The sequence below is a fragment of the Myxine glutinosa genome, chromosome 11, assembly GCF_964187855.1.
Source record: "Myxine glutinosa chromosome 11, kmMyxGlut1.1, whole genome shotgun sequence".
In the NCBI taxonomy this organism is placed as follows: domain Eukaryota; kingdom Metazoa; phylum Chordata; class Myxini; order Myxiniformes; family Myxinidae; genus Myxine; species Myxine glutinosa.
Genome location: NC_136271.1, coordinates 61,138,718 through 61,163,959, shown reverse-complemented (window position 1 = coordinate 61,163,959; position 25,242 = coordinate 61,138,718). Strand labels below are relative to the sequence as shown.

At 36.6% G+C, this 25,242-nt stretch overlaps 1 long non-coding RNA gene across 2 annotated transcripts; it reads right to left on the bottom strand.

Annotated features, from left to right (window-relative positions):
* Nucleotides 1-19,977: 19,977 nt before the first annotated feature.
* Nucleotides 19,978-21,737, bottom strand: LOC144888302 (uncharacterized). Of its 2 annotated transcripts, none has more exons than XR_013620896.1 (3): nucleotides 21,107-21,737; nucleotides 20,462-21,016; nucleotides 19,978-20,241 (listed from the first exon to the last, which is right to left on the bottom strand). It is a non-coding gene; the product is annotated as an uncharacterized LOC144888302 (long non-coding RNA). The 2 variants fall into 2 exon arrangements; XR_013620895.1 differs by having other exon boundaries at nucleotides 20,462-20,585; nucleotides 20,864-21,714.
* Between the last annotated feature and the right edge of the window lie 3,505 nt (nucleotides 21,738-25,242).

The window sequence follows — 25,242 nt, the reverse complement described above, 5'->3', positions numbered from 1 at the left end:
AGTGTTTAAGTCAGGAATAAGAAAAGTGACATTCAGTTAACACGGTACTGTCCAAAACACTAGAATCAGGTTGGGATGACTGGGATCAAAGAGTTGGCCTGCTTTTGTGTCGTATTGTAATTAAATGTCAAATCCCCATGTGTTGTTTACCTCTTGCAGGCCTTGTGGTCACAATGTGAAACATTTTGCATTAAATAAAATAATAGCAAATTAAACTTATCATGATTCTGATGTTTTTTTGCATTACAGCAGCGGCAATTTTGTCAGCCATCTTGGATTATATCTACATATCATTATCTGAGGTCACTGAAATATATTCTATTAAAATCCTAGTGTGCTAAAACATATATTTAGCCACGAAAAGTACACTTTTATGAGGTTCTAGGCTGAAGTTATCCATATTTATGTATTTTCCATCCAACCGGTGGCCATCTTGAATTTTGAAAATGCCACAAGGTGGGACTCGTGGGACTTTATATTGTGGGCATCCACATGGTATTCTGAAGCTCTGTGCAAAAAATCAGCTTTCCACTAATTTCTTCTAGGTCCTAACCTAATGCTCCTGGGCTAAATGTGGCCTTGGACAATGCACTGAGCCAATTCAAAGAAAGGCTTGTGTGCTGCAATAACGAAGCTGGTGAACCAATGGGCTCTGTATTAGCAGCACGGACAGTGAATATACAAATTTCATACAAATGATAGTTGTGATATATAGCATTGCTGTCTCCTATATGAGACATAATTGTCATAATGACCTTTGCACAAAAAGACCTGACTATCTATAATGCCATGTGTTCAATCACTTTTTTGGTGCGTCACACGCACACACACACACACACACACACACACACACACACACACACAGTTTCTCTCTTTTTTCGAACTCCAGTCAATTTGCAATTTACACTAACAAAGGTCAACATGTCCTGGAAGATTTAAAATACCTGTCGGAACAGGTTTTCATAAATACGAACTTGGTTCTTTGTCCAATAATTAATAATTGCTGAGACAATTTATAGGTTACACAGAGAATAATTACCTTAGCTTTTAAAGTTTTATCATCATTGGAGTAAATATATTCTAAACAACAATTCAACTGCCGACTCGATACACTATTAATTATATCAGCCACGCCAGGCTTCCGTTTTCTGCTTTTTACGGCGTAGCCCATAGGGCAAAGCCATCTAGAACAGTGTATGTATGTACAGTCACGTGAATAAGTCAGTACACCCCATGTAAAGTTTTGACCTTTTCAACATATTTCAACATGCAGCTATTTGATCTTCATTTCAACAATATTGACAAATAAAGGTGATATAATATAACAAATATCATGAAACATTTACATTTTGTAGTCCATTGTGTAATTTAAATAAACATAAATGCAAATTTAGCATGTGGAAAAAGTAAGTACACCCCGACATTTATCACTACTTCAAATACCTAAAATTAGAATCAGGTGCACCAGCTCAGGTGCAAATGATTAGAACATCGTTAGAGAGGATCTTGGAGTAACCTGTCTTATTTAAACCTCAGACATTTAGTTTGGTTTGCTCTTTGTTGTTGAAGTGTGCAGCGTCACCATGCCTAGATGAAAAGAGCTCTCTGAGGCCTTCAGAAAGAAGGTTATAGATGCCTACGAGTCTGGGAAGGGATTTAAAAAGATCTCCTAACAATTTGAAATCAATCATTCGACTGTCCGGAAGATCATCTACAAGTGGAGAAGATTCCAAACAACTGCCAACTTGTTCAGGCCAGGCCGCCCCAGCAAGTTCAGCCCGAGAGCAGACCGCAAGATGCTGAAAGAAGTCTCTAAGAACCCCTGGAATGTCATCACGGGACCTCCAGGTAGCTCTTGCCACTGTTGATGTTAAAGTGCACGAGTCTACCATTAGAAAGAGGCTGCACAAATTTGATCTACATGGGAGGTGTGCCAGGAGGAAACCTTTGCTGTCCAGAAAGAACATCAGGGCAAGACTAAAGTTTGCCAATGGACACCTCGGCAAAGACCGGCACTTCTGGAACAATGTGCTCTGGACAGATGAGTCAAAGGTAGAGCTATTTGGCCGGAGTACCAGAAGACATGTTTGGCGAAAACCAAAGACAGCATTTGACCACAAGAACCTGATACCAACTGTAAAGCATGGTGGTGGAAATATTATGGTTTGGGGCAGCTTTGCTGCATCACGGCCTGGGCAGTTCACCATCATAGAATCCACTATTAATTCTTCATTGTACCAGATGTGCTTGAGGATAATGTGATGCCATCTGTTGGAAAGTTGAAGCTCAACCGAAGGTGGACCTTGCAACATGACAATGACCCTAAACATACCAGTAAATCCACCAAGCAATGGCTGAAAAGAAAGAAATGGAGGGTTCTGAAATGGCCAGAGCTAGCTGGACGCAGTAAGTAAGTAAGTAAGGAATGGCCAAGTCAAAGCCCGGATCTAAATCCCATCGAGATGTTGCGGGGGGGATTTGAAACGAGCTGTGCATGCAAGAAACCCCTCAAACATCGCACAGCTGAAATAATTTTGTTCGGAGGAGTGGGCAAAAATTCCTCCCAGTCGATGTCAGAGACTGGCAGACAGTTATAAGAAACGCCTACTTGAGGTTGTTTCTGCCAAAGGGGCAACAAAACACAACAACAACAACAGGCATTATCTCTGTTCTTTTCACCCTCTCTTTTGCTCAAGGTCATCTGCCAGCATCCTGGAAATCAGCAAACATTACCGCTTCACACAAAAAAGGTGCAAAAACAGATCCTTGCAACTACAGACCAATCAGCCTGCTCCCAATTATCAGCAAAGTCATGGAATCCATCATTGCTTCGGATATCAAATCTTTCCTCTTCTCCAATGGCTTGATCTCCGATCATCAATTTGGATTCAGACCAGGTCATTCTACTCTTGACATGTTGCTTCTGCTGTCTCAACAATGAATGGAGGTCCTCAATGCCAAACAGGATTATCAGAGCTGTCTCCCTTGACATATCACGTGCCTTCGATATGGTCTGGCACCCAGCTCTGCTCACCAAACTCTCCTTCTATGGTATCCATGGAAATCTCCATGCATGGCTTGAGGACTTCCTCTCTGGTCGTAGACAACGTGTGGCCCTGAATGGATTTCTCTCATCTCCCCTTCCTGTTCAGGCTGGAGTTCCCCAAGGCAGTTTTCTGGGCCCTGTGCTTTTTATGGTCTTTGTCAATGATCTCTCCGACTCTCTGGAAAATCCTCTCTATCTCTTTGCTGATGACTCCACTCTCTGCCGCTCCATGCCTCTTCCCTCAGATCGGCAGTCTGCAGCCTCCTCACTCTCTGAAGACCTGGACAAAATCACAGACTGGTCAAACAAGTGGAACATGTCTCAATCCTGACAAATCTCACACTCTTACTATGTCTCTCCGAAAAGATCGACGGGACAACCCTCCCATCTACTTTCTCAACAATCCTCTCCAAGAAGTTCTGTTGCTCAAGCTTTTGGGTCTCACTATCTGCCAAGATCTTTCTTGGGAAAACCACATTTCCAAGCTGGCCTCCAAAGCCAGTCGCGGACTGGGCATCCTCCGTCGTGTGAAGTCCTTCCTCGGCCTACCTGAGCTCCTCACCACATACAAGGCTTTCATCCGCAGCTCAATGGAATACTGTTCTCCCCTATGGGCCGGTGCTCCTGCCTCACACCTAGCTCGGCTTCACGTTGTTGAAACCAAAGCTTTCAGAATCATTGGAATCTCCCATGATGAAGCTATCTCCGAGGGCCTTTCACTCACTCACCACAGACAGGTAGGTGGTCTTTCTCTCTTCTACCGACTCCTCTCCGGCCTTGCTCCCCCAGCTCTCTCTGTGCTTTGTACCCCAAATATTCCTACAGGTCGCACAAGATCTGCCAGCAACCCTCTGATGGTTAAACTGCCGAAATCTCGGCTCTCTGCTCACCTTCACTCTTTCATTCCTCTTTTCTCCCGCCTCTGAATCAAACTCCCACACTCCCTTCAATCCCACTCCTCCCTCCAGGTCTTTAAAACAGTGGTTCACCACCATCTCTTATCTTTCCCCATCCAAAACCTTGATCTTTTCTACCCCCACTAATTCACCCCAGATGCACCTTGTTTGAAATTCCATCTTCTTTCCTGGAAGTCCCGGCAGTGTCCATATGTTTTATACCTCTCCCACCCCCCCTTCCCATGCATCCCCCCCCAAAGCCCTCTCCCTTCCACAGATCTCTCGATGTCCCTGCTCTCAGATGTTGTGTTTGTGTTCCTCCCCCTTCTCGCCCCATCTTGTCTGCCGCTCCCCATATTATATGTTTTATGTGTCGGTTTGTCTTTCTGTGTGATTAATGTTAGCTCTTTCACGAGCCTCGATCTTGTATACAAAAAAAAGAAAAAAAGAAAGATGTCAGAAGGTCTTCATTAGCCCCTTGTCGGTATGCGAAAAACTGTTCTTGGAGTTGTGATAGGGTGTTACCATCGCCAAAGACTTTCAAAAGAACTCCCAATATTTCCTCAGGATCTTCAACTAAATCCTCTCCCCTTCCAATAATTTCCTGTCGAGCTTTTTCAGTTAATGGTCCAGTATAAAAGCGACTTGCTGTTTGTTGTTTAAATTCAGAGTGGCCAGCTCAGAACGAACATCGGACACCCATTCCTGTATTGTAAGGTCACTCGACTTTTCAGGTTTGTCACTGAAACGCTCCAATTTGCGTGAAGACGACACAAATACTAAGCGTTCTTCAGATGAAGTTGAACCTGCACTTGAGGCTGGCATTGGTGGTCTTTGCTCGTCTTTGTCCCGAAGCTCTCGGACGAGGTTGCGATTCTCTGCGATTGCATCCGACGCATCTTTTTCTGCTTCTGCGGACTTCCGTCTTTCTCTACTTAACTCTTCCTTTAACCTAGCAATAGCAGCTTCCAATTCCTCTGGGGTCGCCATTATGAAACAACAATGACAAGTATAAAATATACAGTGGGGGAAAATCAAATCACTAATAGTACAGAACAATTGCAAATTCAACAAATTATATATATATATAAATTCAACACAGGCAGATAATGTAGATTTCTCTCACCAGCTTAGAAGGAATTTATCCAATTTCAGGAGTACAATATTCAGCGTATACTTAACAAGGTTCAATCACGCAACCAACAACAAGCTAAAGGTCCAGAATCTCCAATTTATCAGGAGGAATCAGTTCACTCCAAAAATTATCGTAGCACCTCGATGGTCCGTCTGATCATCAGTCTTCTCCGGGGACGTGGCTCATACTGGTTGCCACACAGACATGGGGTGTTGTTGCATATACTACTTCTGACACCATAATGTGACGCGGGAAGAATTAAGCAAGACACAGGATGGTGGTTGAAGGTTGATACTTGCTGTATTCGAATATGCAGGTAATGAAAGAACCATCTGTCTGACCAGGGTACAGAGCAAAATGAGAATGCTGGTCGATCCGTTTGAATCTCACGTCAGCAAACAATTAAATCTCCCGTTTTCCTGACGATGATCAATCCATGCGCTCAACGACGAAATGGCGGCAGCGTTTCGAACATGCCGGATGTAACGTATGGGAGAAGGCGCATGGGAGAAGGCTAATGTTTCAACCAGGATGTGACGTATGCCATGAAGCGTACATGCTCAAAATTAATCACTTTCATTATGTATGTATGTATGTATGTATGTATGTATGTATGTATGTATGTATCACTATGTATGTATGAGTAGTGTAATAATGTTGCTTCTGGGACACCTCCGTTTAACATGGGAAATCCCTATCTAATGTCATTTACCCCCTTGTCTTTTTCAAAAATCATAAACACCTCTATTTCTCCCACCCTCATCTTTATGAACCTTTTGTCTGTAGTACCTATCCTTAATGTTGTTCATTAGACCACTCAAACACTACAAATATTTGTTTTCTCTTATAGACCTATCATCCTTCTTCTACATATCATCTGGCAGATTAATCTTTGACCCATTCACTTCCATATTGACCCTAAAGACCTCTATTTCTCTCACCCTGTTCTTTACGAACCTTCTAACCTTTTGACATGTTATCCTTATTCATTAGACCACTTAAACACCTGTGATCCTTCTGACCTCATGGACCTTTTAACCTTTTACTCTTAATATCATCTGGTGAATATAACCCACTCAAACAACGACCCTACAAATATTTGTTTATGCGTGGGAAATAATTTAATTCTCCTACAACTCTCTTCACCATCTAATATATTAACAAAAAATATGTTTGAGTTTGGTTCTTTATTAAGATATTTTAACTGAGCTAAGATAAAATGGTAAACCTCCCTCAATGTTCTTGCTTGAGCGCCTCCAGTGCCACATACCATTTTTAAATTAAAGTATATATTTTCCTGACAACCATCAAAGTTTTCCGTCCACTCAAAAATATTTCCATCTTTTTTACCCAATTCACCGGTATTTAAATTAATTCTCTTATTTGTTTTGTGAACTTTTTTACCAGTTGCCTTTTCAATTATACCTATTTGATATTTTTCACATTCATTATGTTTTCCATTTATATACCAAGGTTGATTACACCTCCACTCTTTAGTCTGGTTGATACTTGGTTCTATCATTTATATAATAGTAAAAAAGGCGGCGGTAGCCCGTTAAAATCCCCAACCCCCCCCCCCTTTTTAACTTATCACTTATATATATCTTATCACTTATATATATCTTATCACTTATATATATATCTTATCACTTATATACTTATATAACCATAAGGGAGACTATCAATTCCATTTTCTAAAATAAACCTCTTATCATCAAAAGCCCCCAATGCTTTCTTATTTATCTCTTCTGAATATAATTGATGTTTATAACTTCTTATTCCATTAATCTTTCTAAACTCTTCTTTCTTTGTTGTTAAACAGTTATAATAATCCTTAAAGTTTATTGTTTCTTTAATAACATTTTTCTTTACACCTTTTAACTTCTTATCAGTCTTTTCAACGTTATTCACAATGTATTTATAAGCATAAGCCTTTGACCTCAATCCCACAAATTCACTCATAACATTTCCTCCTAATTCATCCTTGAACTTTCCAATCACCTTTTTATTTTTAGAAGAGAACAACTCACTCTCTGGACTGTAATTACTCGTGTCATAGATATTAATGTCTCTTTTCATGTCTGAATAAACATCGTTGGTATTAATTTTCAAAATAAAACTATCTGTATCCATATAAAGTAGATTAACATCATTTTGATATTTCTTCCTCAAGTTATTATAAAAGTAATCATACATTAATGACTTTGATAAATCAAGAATTGTTGTTCCAATATAAATAGGTTTGTTCATTTCAATACTCTCTTTAATCAAATGGATCGCACAAAAGTTCTCAGTAAAGACCTCAGCTCGAGTAAAACTCGGTCTATTAATTAATTTTGATGCTTGTTCCCAAGATGTTGATAGTCTGATATTTTGTCTTTTCCTCACATTCTCCATAGTCTTACCAAAGACCGCATTATTCATCAATTTATAAAAGTCTTTCTCAAAATCTGTTTTTGACTCTGTTCTTCTTTGTGTATTAAAATCAATGTACCCCTTTAACCAATGACTTTGATTGAACTTTAGAACCCTATGGATCTTCTCTACTCTTAGACCTTTTGATAAATATTGTCGCAAATTTCTTTGGTGTAGAACATAATTTTTCTTGTTATATAATGTAGTAAGTAATTTTTCTGTTGATTCACCTATATCAAACGATCGTTGATAATCACTCAACCATTCTTTCTTTGGACTTGCTTTCTCACAAGCAAATGGGAGATCTTTGTGTAGGTTATGGAGTTCCTCTGGATATTTTAAATCAATTTCAAAATAATAACCAACTTTTTCTTCATCCAATTCTTTTTGTGTAGAGATACATACATCTTGTAAAACGTTTTTGTAGTCTTTTTCCTTTACCCATCTAAGTTTTCCATAAGGAAGAGCCTGAGACATTGCCCAGCCATACAGGTTGTTCGCGTCATAGTACATCAAGTAAGAACTCTCTTTCGTTGGATCATAATTTGGAAGATATTTGTTATTTGCTTTTGCGTATCTACTCGAGCAGACTTGTGAAATTCCACCTCTTTTTGCCTTTTCAATCATCAAAAGCATATCAACATCGGTTATCAAATCCAAATCTTGTTTTGTCATTTTCAACATCGCACTCCAGGCCAATCCAGGTGCTGTGTAGTAGTGAGCAGGATCCAATCCATATCCAGTGCGACAAACAGATCTAAAGGCTTCAAATACATCGGCCAATAAAAGCACATCAGTTTTGAGATACAAATCGTGATACTCGCCAAGATTCTTGATGTTATATTTTTCCCAAACATTTTGTGCGTGTACATAATCTTTATCAGATATATGACTATTATTTAATTTGTTATAGAAATTTTCTTTTGAAGGAAGTTGTGTTTCATTGAATCTCTCAAATGAGTCCATATAGTCATAGGGGTAAATTCCCTTTTGTGTTAGAAAATCTTTATCTAAAAAATACTCTGAAAGACATGGAAACTCTTTTAGATTTTGAACCAAGTTAACCAATGGACTTGCCATGAATTTAAATGTATCAAGAAATCTGATATGAGTAATAGGAGATGTGTGAATTGTTTTTGTGAATGAAATGTATTTCTGATCCGTGTTTGGAATTGCTGAGATACTTCCAGAAGTCTTTGAGAGTTCCTTGATAAATAGATGTGTATCATAATGAGCGTTGTTATGAAGAAAGACAGGAATGAAAGAGGGGAGTTGATAATTAATATTACAACTTTGATGAGCCGGACCTCTATATTTACCAGTGAGATGACAATGGTCTCTAACCTTTAGACCTTTACCAATTTTCTCCTCACAAATATGACAGACATTGTTTTTTATAAATTCCCTTTTTTCTTTACTTGTTAAGGACATTGGTTTATTGGTTTCTCTCATTATCTTGGTTAATCGAACACAGTCTTTTTCTAGTCGTTTCACAAACTCCTCTGGGGTATTTGAGCCTCTATACATCTCTAACTTGTTATATTTATCACCAACGGATGATTTGATATAATAACAAAAACCACAAGGAGTATGTTTTTGATATTTATTTGTGTATGATTCTTTTGGATCTTGAGAAGCAGTATCAATTTTTTCTAAAATACTTTCAAAATCAGCATATATAACAAATGGATGTTTGATCTTTTTATTTTCATCTTTGAATGTGATCTTTGAGCCTTCTTTAGGCATATTGATTACCGTTGATTTATGTTCGCCACAATAATTTGAATGTTTATCTAATCTTTCTTGTGAATTGAAGAAGTTAAGACAACGCAAACAAATATATATTTTATTTGTTCTCTTACAGACTTGTGGTTTTATTAATTTAGCAATATCTTTGATGTATGTATAATGTGAATTTTCGTCTGAATTAAAATATAGAAGATTAATATGAGTTTGTTTACAATTGTCAGAAAGCTTTAAAACCTGAATGTTGTTTGTTTCTGTTAGACCATAAACATTAACTGATAAATTATTCATCTTTTCAAATTTAGGAATATCATTTAAAGTCATCGGAAACTTTAGATCTTTCGTATTTAATGTATTCTCATATTTTTTATAATGAGATACTCTTTCATCATGAAAATGTGGAGGATGTAAGTGTGCTAAAATAGACCAGAGAAAACATTTATTGTCTTTATTTTTGATATTGATAACTGCTTTTCTATTTTTGATAACACTGGGTAAATCAATGTAAGAAGAAGCTTTTAGAGGATCTGATTTAAGAATATGAATGTCTATGTAAATAATTTTTCCTATATTGAATCCACTTCCTACGATTGAATTATCCACATCTTGCTCTTGTTTAATAAGTTCATCATAGACTCCTGATGTTTTAAAATCTTGATATGAAGATATAAAGTGTGGCTCAGTTCTCATGTATGGTGCATCTATAACTCCTTCATCCTTTGTCATTTCTAATTTTACTCCCATATAAAATTTAAGTGGTTTCATTTCCTTTAGTGTTTTTTCAATCAACGTTTGAACAGCAGGTTTAACTATTTCTACAGCATCAACTATAGACTCTGGTTCAGGAGGTTTGAAGTTAAAGACTCTTATTTTAATATGTCCTTTGAATGCTCCATCAGAGTTTTTAGTTGTGATAAAATTTGATAAATGTAGATTTGTTTTAAGATGTATTTTGAAGCCTTTCTTGAGGATATTTTTATTACATGTAGAACAGTGTTTTGTTTCAGGTGGAAGAGGGGAAAGTTTGTTTAAAATGTTGTATGTATGTTTTGCGGTGAGAATATGTTGTTTATAATATTTTACTTCCTTCTCGCAAGTATCACAATAAACCATATTTATAGCGTGAGAAAACGTGGTGTTTTATATATATCACTGTGCTTAAAATAAAACACTTTTGAGCTTTACAGCTCCGTTTTATATATATCGCTGTGCTTAAACTAAAACACTTTTTCACTCAGAATCATCTAAGTCATAACTATCACATGAATACTCAGAATCATACTCAGAGTCATCAATAAAGCTACTCTCATAACTATCATTTGAGCACAAACTATTAGTATCATAACTATCATCTGTGTTCAATGAAATACTATCATCACCATCGTCCAAGTTCAATGAAATACTATCATCACTATCGTCTGAGTTCAATGAAATAGTAAAATCTTCACTGCTGTATTGACTCATATTTAATTAGCAAGAAAAATATTCCCATCAATATCTATATACTTTCTTTCATTAACAGATTCAATCTCTACAATTTTTATATCAAAAGTTATCTTTAAATAATCTCTAACTATCATAGAACGAAATGACATTTCACCAGAAATATTAACATCATTCATTTTACTTAGATCTACACCCTTTGGATTATTAAAGAAAATACAAATGTCTCCTCTAGAATTATTAATGGTCTTATCATTCTTTTTCAAAGTATCGTGGTCAATCACTTTTTCAAGCTTTGAATAAATTGCCAGGAGTAGAGGAGAAACTTTTGTTAGATTTACTTTAATGGATGTCTTTCCAGGTATAGTTAGAGCTCTTCCTTTAAATGAAATAGAGGGGCTCATGTTATTTTCCATAACTGGTTTTACCCAAAAATTTCCATATTTATCTTTGTTCAATTTAACATCTTTGACATATTTTTCTATATCTTCCACCGAAGTAGAGATTGATTGAAATTTGTCTTTTGTGCTTTGAAACATTGTATTTATTAATGAATAAACTTGCGTTTAGTTTAAGTAAAAATTTACCACATAAATATGATAAGTTCTGAAGGATATTTAGAATTTCCAGACTCTCCATATGATAAATTAGAGAATTGTCCGGCTTGTGATAGAGTGGGGCTTAATGATGAGGATTCATATAAACAATGTATTTTCTGTGATTTAATTTTAATTAATGATAATAAGAAATATAAAAAAATATATAACTCTTTTAAATTAGAACCAAAAATGAATTACTTTACAAGATTAATAAGAGAGATGAATGTTAAGTATTGTGATGATAATACACCATTTCTTTCAAGGGAAGAGACTAATTGTATTGAGGAAATGTATAAGGGTTTAATGATATTTATTATTCAAAATAATTTTAATGGAAATGTTAATACAAGATACTATATAAATAAAATAATGGATTATTTTGAAATTAAACCCGAACTCAGGATAAAATATAGAGTTTCTCAAATAGCTCAAAAAAAGTTGGATAACTTGTTTTCCAAATATATAAATGAATGATTTTTTACCCGTTTGGGAAAATAAGATAAAATTTAATAACCATAAAAACATTCCAAATTCATTGAGATGTCTAATAGTTGGTTCAAGCGGATGTGGAAAAACCTGTTTACTTTTAAAGATGCTCCTTGGTTCTAATTTTTTAGATTATGATAATTTAATAATTTTTACAAAGTCAAGTTTTCAACCCGAGTATCAACTACTCTCACAGGGTTTTAATGCGTGTCTTAAAAAGGAAGACATTATCGGTTTATTTAAACTTCAAAACAAACTAAATGATTATAATATTGATGATATAATACAATTATTTTGTGATACACAGAAATCAAAATCGAAACCCATAACTTGTATTCTCAGTGATAATACGGATGATATACCTTCACCTCAAGATTTAGATAAATCAAAAAAGAACCTTGTCATCTTTGATGATTGTGTTAATGAGAGAAACCAAACAGTAATGGATAGCTACTATACAAGAGGGAGACATTCTTCTTGTAATTGTATATATCTTAGTCAATCATATTTTCAACTCCCTCGACGCTCAATAAGAAACAATGCCAATACTTTTATTTTATTTAAGTTAAATTCAATAGATGTAAATAATTTTTGGAGAGATAATTGCTCTACGTTATGTAGTAAAAAAGAATTTGAAAATTATATGAAACACACGATTGGAAAATATAAATATATTGTTGTGAAACAAGATGAGATACTAAATGATATTTTTCAATAAATAAATACAGAAAATGAATACTGAAGAAAGAGAAAGAAAGTTTAAGGAACATCAACAATTAGTTTCAAAAGTTGTTAAACAACAGGAAGAGATAAAGAAGAAACGGAGACAGAAACTAACTGGTGAAGAAGCCTTTGAAAGAAAACAAGAGAAATTCTTTAAACCACTTTTGAAAACTCAACACCCTACAGTTCCCACGGTAGAATTTACTCCGAAAAAACTTCAAATGCTCAAAGATTTTAGTCAGATAACAAAACAAGAACTTGGTGAATTAGAATATGATGACGAGGGATTATTTCGGAAACTTGAGGAGGTAAATCAACCCCCTAATTATGTTGTGGAAGCTCTTCAAAACAATGAATATTCGGCGGGTTCAAAAACCAGAGCAGGTCTCATTCCAACAGAAGAACCAGCAGTGTTTCATCTTGTGGAAGAAAAGGTATTGATATTTAATGATGAATTGATGTTCTTGAGTTCTACTCAACCAAATGTTAAATTAACTCCAAGATTAATGTTTCTTCTAACAAACCCCGGATTCAGCGGTTCAAAATATTTTGAGGAACCACTTGATATGGAAAGAGAGGAAGATAGGGTATATATTGAGTTGCTAAATGCACTTGATTATGGAGTTTCTGTTGCTGGTAAAAGTAAGAAGAATGAGAAGGAGAAACATATTATTGATGCTTTAAGTAAGCTTGGTTCGGGTGTTAGTTTTCTTCCAAATGACCCATCACAATTAGTTAATAGGCTATTATTGTTGTTAGGTAGTAAGAAGGCTGGAAACAACAATTGTTTTAATGAATCCTCAGCCATTTTAGATCAGTTGATGAACATGAAAATAATTAATAAATGTCAATACAAAGATATTTTATTAGATATTAAATAAGATGAGAAGCACAATTCTTAGTTTTAATTTCACAACGAGCGATTACACAGCTTCATTCCCTTACCCACTACAACTTGACCCCCTTACCTCATATGAGGCATCTTTGTTGTCAATGGAAACTTACAATACCCTTTTTAATATCACAGAGAAAAACAACAAGTTTAGTTATAATCCAGGAAGTGGATATAAAACTATAACCGTTTCACCTGGAGCTTACGAGATTTCTCAAATATCTTCAGAAGTCTCTCGCCTTATGAAAGAAAAAGGTGATGAACCAAAAAATATTGTAATAGATATTCAAAAACACACTTCAAAATCAACTATTAAACTTAAAAATAATTATAAAGTTGATTTCACGATTGAAAATTCGTTTAGAGAGCTATTGGGTTTCTCTTCAAAAAAGATTGAAAATAACGGGACGTTTTACAGTGATAATGTTATCCAAATATCCTCCGGTATAAATTCAGTATTAATTCATTGTGATTTGATTGATGGTGCTTATAACGATGGAATAAGAACAAATACAATATTTTCATTCAGTGCATACTCAACCCCGATTGGTTATAAATTTAATATGGAACCAAAAAATCTTGTCTATTTACCTGTGTCAGGAAAAACCATATACAGAGTAAATTTTAGGATAACCGACCAAGATAATCGTATGATATCCTTTAATGATGAAATTATATCCATCAGAATTCACCTACGTGAAGTTTTTCAATAAATAAATAATGGTTATTGTGAGAAAACACGAGTTGGGAAAATATAAAATAATTACAGGGGAGGGCATGTTCCTTTCACCAGACTATACAAGGTATGTGGGTAGAGGATACTATAAACCTAAGAGACAACGAGGTGTAGGTCATCAATTTCGAAATAAAGGAGATGGGATAATTGATACTCTAATGGGTATTGGTTCAACCATCCTTAAACATAAAGACCTAATTGGTTCAACTGCTTCTGCCGTGGGCTCCGTTGCGGGTGCTATAAAGAGTATAAAAGATGCTCAAAAGGAGTCTCATAAATTACAAGCAATCAAAGAAATAAAAAAAGGTAAAACTCAACTATCTTCACAAGAACGACAAAAAATCATTAAAATACTTGGGTCAGGGTTTCAACAATTTTAATGCTATATAAATACAAGTATGGAAGCGATTGATAGTATCTATGATTTGGATGATACGATTATCATTTCAAACTCCACTAAAAAGGAAGACTATTTTAAGGTAAATGCTATAACAGGAACAGACTGGAATTCAAACGGAACAAAAAGTTTTGAAATAAATAATCAACAAACTTACTTGAATATAGCTGATAGTTTCTTGCTGTGTAAATTTAAATTCACTAAGGCTGCGAATAATACTAATGCTACACTCGTAAATGATTTCTTCTGGAAAATGTTTGACAGTGTCCGCCTGTATATTGGAACACAAGAGGTTGAAGCGGTTGATTATGTCTCTGCTACATCTGAAATGATGAAATTTACACTATATTCGTTTAGTGATAGAATGGGTAAGGGAGCTGTTGAGGGTTTTATTCCTGATATGTCAACGGGTACAAACGCAGACCCTGGTTATAGTCAAAGGAAGTCAATGTATAATGATGACGCAAAAGCTGAGAATAGTTTTACCGTAGCAGTACCTCTGAAAGGTATATTTGGATTTTGTGATTATGATAAAGTTTTGTATGGGCTTAAAATTAGATTTCAACTACAAAGGAATGATAATGTAAATAGATTGCTTTTTGGGGATGAAAATGCTTTTGGAGAAAATAATAAATTTGTTATTAATGATTTGTGTTGGTATATCAGTGAATATACTCCTAATCTTAAAACGGAAGAGATGTTAAATAGAAGACTTAACTCAAAGAAACCGCTAAATGTATCATACCTTAAAAGAAGATGTCAACACGTTAAACTGGAACACACTACCTACACTTGGAATTTAGGTGTTCTTCAAGGAAAGCCACGATACCTCTGGCTCATTTTTAAAAAACCAGATGGAGAGGACGGTACTAATAAGAATAATGCCCTGAGTGATAATGCAAAGGTGAAACAACTTCGGGTTTCTCTTGATGGCACATTTTATCCGCGAGATAGATTGGAAATTGATTGGGAAAAAAATGATTATGCGGAAGCCTACAAGTCCTACCAAAAGGTGTGTGAAAGTAATGGTAATAATGATCCTATTTTGGATATGGTTGTGTTTCAAAAACTTTATACAATCTACGCAATTGACCTGAGTTCTCAAAAGGAAACTATAAAGTCTAATCGAGTGGATACTTCTCTATACATTGAAAGAGGGGAGAGTGAAGAGGTTAATGCATATTGTTTGCTTTTGGAGGAAACAGAATTACAGATTAATACAGATAATGGTGTTATGATTAATATCACATAGGTTTTTTCTCATAAATAAATGGTTGGGGTATATGTTAATCAAATCAATCTTAATAAATTAACATCTTGTATTCAAAATCAAAAGCCTTGTATTATTAATGTTAATACAATTCAAAGAAAAGGAGCTGTAAGAATTGATGTTTTACTCACACACACACAAGTAAAAACACTAAATGATGTTGGATCACTTAAAATTAAAATGACGAAACCTATGTTAAAGAAATATTCAATAGACGAGTCAAGAGGAGGATTTCTCCCGTTTCTAATTCCTTTATTTGCTGGTTTAAGTGCGGCGGGAGCATTGACTGGTGGTATTTCAGCAGCGGTAAAAACTGCTAACGAAAGGAAGGCACAACTAAAAGCTCAAAAAGAATTGGAAAGACATAACAAGGAGTTGGAGAAACAAATTAGTGGAAGTGGTGTAATTGTAGATTTTGCTCAAAAACTTGAAAGTCTACCTGATAAAGCTAGATTGTTGGTTGGAGATATGCTTTCCTCTATCGCTCAAGCGGGTGTTAAACTAACTAAACGGGGTAATGGATTGTATCTTTCTCATAAATAAATGGATAAATGGTTTAAACAATTTGGAAAGAATACAACGTCAAATATAGAACTAGCTAAGTATTGTAAAACACTAAAAATTGATAATGTGGTTATTTGTATGAGAGATGAATTAACACATATAAATAAGAATACAAAGAATATTATTATGAATTTAGACACACAGAATGGTTCTCATTGGGTTTGTATTCATAATAGTCAGGATAAATATTATTTTGATAGTTATGGTATGCCACCACCTGTTGAAGTAATACAATTCTTACAGAATGGTGTTTATCAAACATTCCAAGTTCAAGAAATTAATTCTAAATGTTGTGGCCAATTATGTTTATATGTATTATTTCAACTCAACAATAATGAAAATTTTTATGATATCATTTTTTATCTAATATAAATGACCTATGTTGGAAAAGATGGTTCTATCTTTGGAAAATCCTCTCAGGATATTGATTTATCAAATTATTATACAAAGGCACAGGCTGAACGACAAAAATATAGTGTAAGTAAAAATATTAATATGAAGAATACTTATAAATTAATCAATTATCCAAACCCTACAGATGCGAATGACTTGATTAGATTCAGTGATTTATCACAATATATATCTTTAAAGAAAACAGCACGTTTTGTGAAACAAGTAAAATTTACAACCACAACACCTGGTTATACTGACCATACACCTTTCCTCATTGAATTTAACTACCTGCTTACAATTAAATTTTATAAAGAAGGACATTTAGTTAATATGCGAATTAATAAATGGGGGTATGATATGCCTGATTTAGGGTATAATTGGTCTTTTTCAATAAACATAGAAGACCTACATGATTTAAATCAGTCTCGTAAAGAAGAATATTATCCACTTGGTGAAGATAAGGATTTATGTGGAAGTACAATTAGTAAACAACAAATACGTGATTTTAAGAAAATAAAAATATATGATAGTATAGCGATGGTTCGCATGACAAAGAAGGAAGGTAATGAGATAAGGATAGAAAGCCGAGGAATACAAACCGATTTGGTAGTGGGAAGATGGGGTGGTATTACCTGTCATAATATTAATCTCACATATATTTCTGATACATAAATGGCAGGAAGAAGACTACAAGAGAATTATAATTTTTGTATTCAAGGATACCTACAAGAAAAGGGTGCTCGGTATTACATACCTTATGATTTGGAGCATATACATGGGAATTTTGTCATAAAAAACTGGCCTTATACTGATATTGTTAAACCCACAAATAGAGACTTGTTTAAAATATTAAATAAAAATGAACTTCTCAAAGTTATGAAATATAAAACTCTTTTAGAAATCGTCAACAAATCTTATTGGTATCCTATTATGAGAAAAATAATTATAGATACAAGAATATCTCAAAATCCAGATGAGTATATGTATAATATTCTTTGGGGTTCAAACTCAAGGGTAGCAAGGGATGAGGAAGGAGTTGAAGAAGAGAAGGAGGAAAGAGAGAAAAAGGAGAAGGAGGAAAGGGAGAGGGAGGAGAAGGAGGAGAGGGAGAAAAAGGAGGAGAAGGAGGAGAGGGAGAAAAAGGAGAAGGAGGAAAGGGAGAAAAAGGAGAAGGAGGAAAGGGAGAAAAGGGAGAAGGAGGAAAGGGAGAAAAGGGAGAAAAAGGAGAAGGAGGAGAGGGAGAAAATGGAGGAGGAGGAGAGGGAGCAAAGAGAGAGGGAGGAAAAATATAAAAAGATGGAAATCACTGAGATTCATAAAAGATTGAGTGTATTAAAGCAAATAAATCAATCTCAACGCACCGAAGAGGAAATTAAAGAATTAACAACTCTTATGAAGATAATGGTTTCAAAAATAAGAACGTCAATGTCTTCAATTTCAGAGATTTAAACGAGAAAGTGGTGAAGAAGAAGAAGAAGAAGAAGGAAAAGATTATGTGATTGATGATGTTGGTGTCATTGACTTTAGTTAGTTTTTATTTGTAAATAAATGGAGGAGAGAGTGAAGGCATTCCTTAGGATTCTTTATGTTTTAAAAATAAAGATTGAAATGTATATGTTGAAAACCAAAAAGGTTTTGATACTCTGTCGGAATTTTTCTGATAAATAAATATGAGTTATTGTCTCAAATGTAAAAAGAAAACTAAATCTAAAAATATCTCTTATGTTAAAGCTAAAAATAATAGAGTTTATCAAAAAGGAATATGTCAAGTATGTGGCTCTAAAAAGTGCCAATTCATCTCTCCTAAAAGAGGAGGAGACATACAAAAGTTTCTGTCAGGAAGTAAATTTACAACAACTGGAATTCCAGGGGAATTACACCTTCCAGGGTATTCTTTCTGTGGTCCAGGAACAAACTTGGATAAAAGATTAGATGAGGCTGACAATCCTAAACCTTGGTCTAAACCTACAAATAGGGTTGACGAAGTGTGTATGAAGCATGATATTGCTTATGGGAAAACCACTACGTTGACTGAAAAACATAAAGCCGACAGCGAAATGTTGTATAATTTGTCTTTGATACAAAATCCAACGTTGAGAGAGAAAGTTGATAGGTTTATTGTGAGAAATTTGATAAATGCTAAATTGAAACTTGGTCTTGGTTATTCCTCAAAAAACTATTAGGCTCTAATGATGCCATCAAGACTGAGGAGCTTTTGGCTGAAGAATTACACAAACCTATAATCACAAAGTTTAAAAGAAGGAAGGTTTATTCTAAATACACTGACCACATATGGTCCGCTGATTTAATTGAATTGAATAATGACAGGGGATACAGGTATGCTTTAACCGTTATTGATTTGAGGAGTAGATTTGCCTGGGTTGTCCCTTTAAAAAATAAAAGGGGTGATACTTTAATGTTAGCCTTTAAGCTAATATTTGATCGGGATAAAAGGAAACCAAAGAAGTTATGGACTGATGAGGGAACAGAGTTCTATAACAAAATATTCATGAAATTTCTTAAGGGGAAGGGTATTAAATTATACAGCACCTTTAATGAAGGAAAGGCAGTTGTTATTGAGCGTTTTAATCGTACTTTGAAAGAGAAATTATATAAAAAATTCACACAACTCGGTTCTCAAAAATGGGTGTATTTAATTCAGGATATTGTAGATGATTACAACAATACAGTTCATTCATCAACAAAATCAAAACCATCAGAAACATTTACAAAATTAGAATATGAAAAGGAGATTAATTTGAGAAAGCCCAAGTTCAAAGTTGGTGATATTGTAAGGATATACAAATGGAAAAGCCATTTTGAGAAAGGTTATACACAAAAATGGACTAATGAATTATTTATAATCGTTGATGTAATGGATACAGTCCCTTGGACCTACAAATTAAATGATATAAATCGAGAAGAAATCTTGGGTTCATTTTACTCGCAAGAATTACAAAAAACAAAGCTAATAATTCATTAAACAACATTTCTATTCACCCCACCCAGATTAGCTAATTTAATTAGTGGTAATAAAAAAAAATTTAAATAAATTAAAATCATAAGCCACACCCACACAGACCACGCCCACACAGACCCCGCCCACACAGACCCCGCCCACACAGACCCCGCCCACACAGACCACACCCATCATCCCCCACCCTCCGTGCACCCCCACCCTTGACCCTTCACCCCCCTCATCCCACCCCCACCTTCCCCACACACACAAGGGGAGGGGAGGGGTGGGATGAGGGGGGTGAAGGGTCTTTGGCAGGGGTGCACCTCCCCGTTCCCTCCTTTATTCTCTTTTTGTAATTAATAATTAAATAATTGTAAACAAAACAAATATATATAAATATTGAAAACATTAAAATCTTTATATTATTAAAACATTTTTCTTGAGGTATACATTCAACTTCTCCCCAGCATAAGTCATCAATTTCTTCCCAGCACAAGTCAAAGGTTGGTTCAGCAGATGTCTTCAGGTTTTGAATCTCTTTCTATTAAAGACAAGAGGGGAGAGATATTTATTTCATATTTATGTTCCATGTCAAAGCGTCTTGAAAAGCGCTATACAAAATAAATGTATTATTATTATTATTATTAATATAGGGTCGGATGCCCTTCCTGACACCAACCCTGAATCACCTCTTACGATGCGCAGGGATATGGTGTACCTATTATAAACGGTGAACCACACACACGTACACACATGCTTACCTCGAAAAAATCCAGCTTAGCGTCAAGATCGTTGAGTTGAAAATGTAGAGGTTCACAGGTTGGTAGGAAATAACCATTCCTATGGAGTCCAAAATCGTCCCACTCCAAGCTTTGGTCTTCGAGGCTGCAAACAAAATAAGGAGAAATTACTATGCTGAAGTAAGCTTGACAAAACATCACACACACACACACACATACACACACACATACACACACACATACACACACACACACATACACACACACACACACACACACACACAATCTCATTTTTTCATTTCTGTTCCTCACAATTCGATCTCTCTATTTTAATCACAGACACACATGCACACACATACACATACACACACACACATGCACACACACATGCACACACCTCTCGTTTTTTATTTTCTATCATACCTTTCACGTGAATTTTCTAAGAACGGTGAAACATTGAATTCATTCTGAGCCCACCATCTCGGAGGTAGGTTATTCAAACCCGTATTCAGTTCGTTGTGGAACTCTTGAGAAACAACTTGAAATTCTGCCAGGATATTTACAATATTTGAATTGCTGCAATGAATAGGAAAAATAAATTATTAGTTGTATAATTAATCACATACAAAGCTCTCATTAACAGTGTTTAATACCAAATGAACTTACCAATGTCCTGGCGAGTATTCTTCATCAGAGGAAAGACTGGAATAAGACAAGCTCATCTTCGTTCACAATGTTTAAATGTCCCATTCGGAGACCTCTCTTTTTATAATGAACAAAATGTATTTCGGGGAACTGAAGTGCTTGTCAGCTTTTGGAAACTGAGGGCGTGTGTTTGTGAAAAACAGGAAACAAGACAAAGAGAATTCCTTGGAAGTTATCCAAGTGAAACAACGTCATTTCTCAACAGTGAGCTATTAATTAGAAAAGGTTCGAGTGGTATATAAATGGAAAACAAAATGAATGTAAAAAATATCAAATAAGTATAATTGAAAAGGCAACTGGTAAAAAAGTTCACAAAACAAATAAGAGAATTAATTTAAATACCGGTGAGTTGGATGAGACGGTGAGGAGAGTTGTAGGAGAATTAAATTATTTCCCACACATAAACAAATATTTGTAGGGTCGTTGTTTGAGTGGGTTATATTCACCAGATGATATTAAGAGTAAAAGGTTAAAAGGTCCATGAGGTCAGAAGGATCACAGGTGTTTAAGTGGTCTAATGAATAAGGATAACATGTCAAAAGGTTAGAAGGTTCGTAAAGAACAGGGTGAGAGAAATAGAGGTCTTTAGGGTCAATATGGAAGTGAATGGGTCAAAGATTAATCTGCCAGATGATATGTAGAAGAAGGATGATAGGTCTATAAGAGAAAACAAATATTTGTAGTGTTTGAGTGGTCTAATGAACAACATTAAGGATAGGTACTACAGACAAAAGGTTCATAAAGATGAGGGTGGGAGAAATAGAGGTGTTTATGATTTTTGAAAAAGACAAGGGGGTAAATGACATTAGATAGGGATTTCCCATGTTAAACGGAGGTGTCCCAGAAGCAACATTATTACACTACTTGTATGTATGTATGTATGTATCACTATGTATGTATGTATGTATGTATGTATGTATGTATGTATCACTATGTATGTATGTATGTATGTATGTATGTATGTATGTATCACTATGTATGTATGTATGTATGTATGTATGCATATATGTGCCCTGAAACGAACACCAATCAGAAATGAGGATGTGTCACATGACAGGGGTGATTTGACGTCATTACGGCGGTAAGATGGCTGATTCCACACACCGCCATTTTGATTCCTATGCCGTTCAGGCCGGACATATATTTGAACCTGTCATGTCATGTATCACAATCTGCATGCTTTACCTTTACATTTTTCATTCAGTGTGAAGCAAAAACAAACACGTGTTTGTTTTTGTATGAAGTAAAACACGTGAAAATAAGGATCTTTTATAACACTTGATTGTTAACGTGATTGTTGTTGTTGTTTGTAGGGTTTTCTGTGTAGTTTTATATATTTTTCTATTGCTTCGCAAAATATCACCACTGTATATATAATTTTGTATGCTTGTTCCGTGTCCTTCTAAACTAAAGGGTTTCTACTGTCATAGAATAATAAATGTTTCCGTTCAAACTGCTGTGTGAATAAACCATTCATTCATTCATTCATTCATTTCTTCTTCAAACTCGCAGAGAGGATTTTAGAACTGGAAAATTCGTGATTAAACAAACAATTTTTTTATGGTGTAGATGTTTGGATCCTGTGTTTACAGCATTTGTCTCTCCGTATGTATGTATGTCCCTCACATATTTATCCGACATATTGGTTGAGTTTTATAGCCGACAATGACGCTTCGGAAAGGTAGAATGTAATACCATAGGGGGTGATATGTGATGGGGGGGGGGGGAGGGGAGAGGGAGGGGTTGGTACATGCCCCCCAGATCATATATCTATCTATAATTCCAGCAATCTCTGTGTGTCTGTGTGTCTGTGTGTCTGTGTGTCTGTGACCGCTGTTTCTCGACAACCACGGGTCCGATATACTTTAAACTTGCCAGGTATATTGCTGGGGACCCGAGGATGTGCCTTTTCAAGGTTTGTAATTAATCGGACAAGTACTTACCGAGCTATGTCCAAAAAACGCTTCAACCAATCAGAGAGCAGCGAGCTATCACGTGTGCCGAACGTGGCGATCAGACTCTGCCTCGGACGGCACATTTGACAGCGTATTCATTTATTTCACGTTGGAAAACTATGTTGCCGTTAAACTATGTTTTAAAACGAATTCAAACTGCGATTAAATTAAAACGATTCATCGTAACTGCGATTTGCGAACTTCCGGACAGTGACGACTTATCTTCCGGCAGCCAATCACAGAACGCTTTGTTGCGTAGGCGTGGCCGATGTGAGACGAGCGGAGCTGAGCGCGTTACGAGCTGACCGCCATTACGGTACGTAATTCGATTTCTTATGCGCATTATTTCTCCCAATTCAGTCAGAGCGAAGGGCGGAAGCGAAGAGCGTTGTTTTTTTTGTTTACGGGCGTACGGGCGGGGTAGAGCGTACGGGTAGCGTTTTTTTTTTTTTTTTGGCCACGGAACGGGCACCCACGTACGGGCAATGCCCTAGTCTATCTATAATTCCAGTAATCTCTGTGTGTTTGTTTGTTTGTCTGTGACCGCTGTTTCTCGACAACCACGGGTCCGATATACTTTAAACTTGCCAGGTATATTGCTGGGGACCCGAGGATGTGCCTTTTCAAGGTTTCCTATTAATCGGACAATTACTTACCGAGCTATGTCCAAAAAACGATTCAACCAATCGGAGAGCAGCGAGCTATCGCGTGTGCCGAACGTGGCGAACACACTCTGCCTCGGACGGCACATTTGAGAGCGTATTCATTTATTTCACGTTGGCAAACTATGTTGGCGCTATGTTGGTGTTAAACTATGTTTTACAACTAATTAAAACCATTTCATGTAAATAGAGGGGGGGGGGGATTGTCACTGTACTCGCAAGCCGTTCGCCGTTCGCTTTGGCGTTGCGAATGAACCAAAACATTTCATGAACCAAACCATTTCATGTAAAGCGTTCGCCGTTCGCTTTGGCGTTGCGAATGGACCAAAACATTTCATGAACCAAACCATTTCATGAAAATAGAGGGGGGGATATAATTTTAGATATAGATATAGTACGGGCATGCCCTAGTAATTAAAACTTTGATTAAGGACTCTTCAAACAAGGGGTTGGACTGCCTCCAACCACACAAAACCTAGTGTTGGCTTAATGGTTAGTGTGGAGGGCTTGGGATCCTGAATATAGTCACCTGAATGCAGCTGGGAGTAACCAATCAGATTATAATTTAAGTTCTCCAGCCTAATGAACACACGCTGTGACGTATATATATATATATATATATTGTTACAGATACGACTTTGATGGTATGGTGGGCCGAGCGGGATGGCCGCCGTATCCGTACAAGTTACCCCGATTGCACCCGGGGTTGACTAATCGCGCTATGCTGGCTCAATAAGAAAGAGAAGACACCCGGCTGGGCTATAATGACACAATACGACACCAGGGTTTCGATTTTCAAGTATATTCGTACGGAAAAAGGTTAGATTACAGGGACGAGAGGGACATCATAGGAAGACAGGCACTTAGACACACTCTTATATTAACCCTAGACAGACCACAGATAAACGGGACAACGCTGACTCACACGGGATTTGATGGCAAGGAAAACGGCAGTCGATGGCTCAGGTGCACCTGGCTCAGGGACAGAATCACGTACGGTGGTGTCCAGCAGATGCGGGGAGGTCGCTCAGCGCTCGTGGGTCGCGACTTTGGTGGAGATGCCGGGGAGGTCGCTCAGCGCTCGGGAGGGTGGCGTCTTGTCCTTCCAAGCTCGGGGCGCATCTCACGTCACGTCCGGCGCGGGGCCGCGTATATCCGGCGGGGAGTGACACGCCCTCGGCTCGTTAGCGCCGCCCCAGATGGCATCGGCTCATGGCTTCTCATTGGGTGCGGGGGTTACCGGCTCCGCCCTTGACGAGGGGCCGACAGGGAGCCCCTTCGTGGTAACCCCGTGGAGCGCGTGGTCAATGGCGGCTAACCGAGCCGGAAGGAGGACGCCCACTCCCCATGCCGTCACCGCGCCGCCCCCCTCTTTTGTTGTTGTTGTTGTAGTTGGCGCTTCTTCATGGGGAAGAGATGCGGAGAGGTATGGGGAGGTCCTAAACTTCCTAACAGGTGCCATATAATCACATTCTGGTGC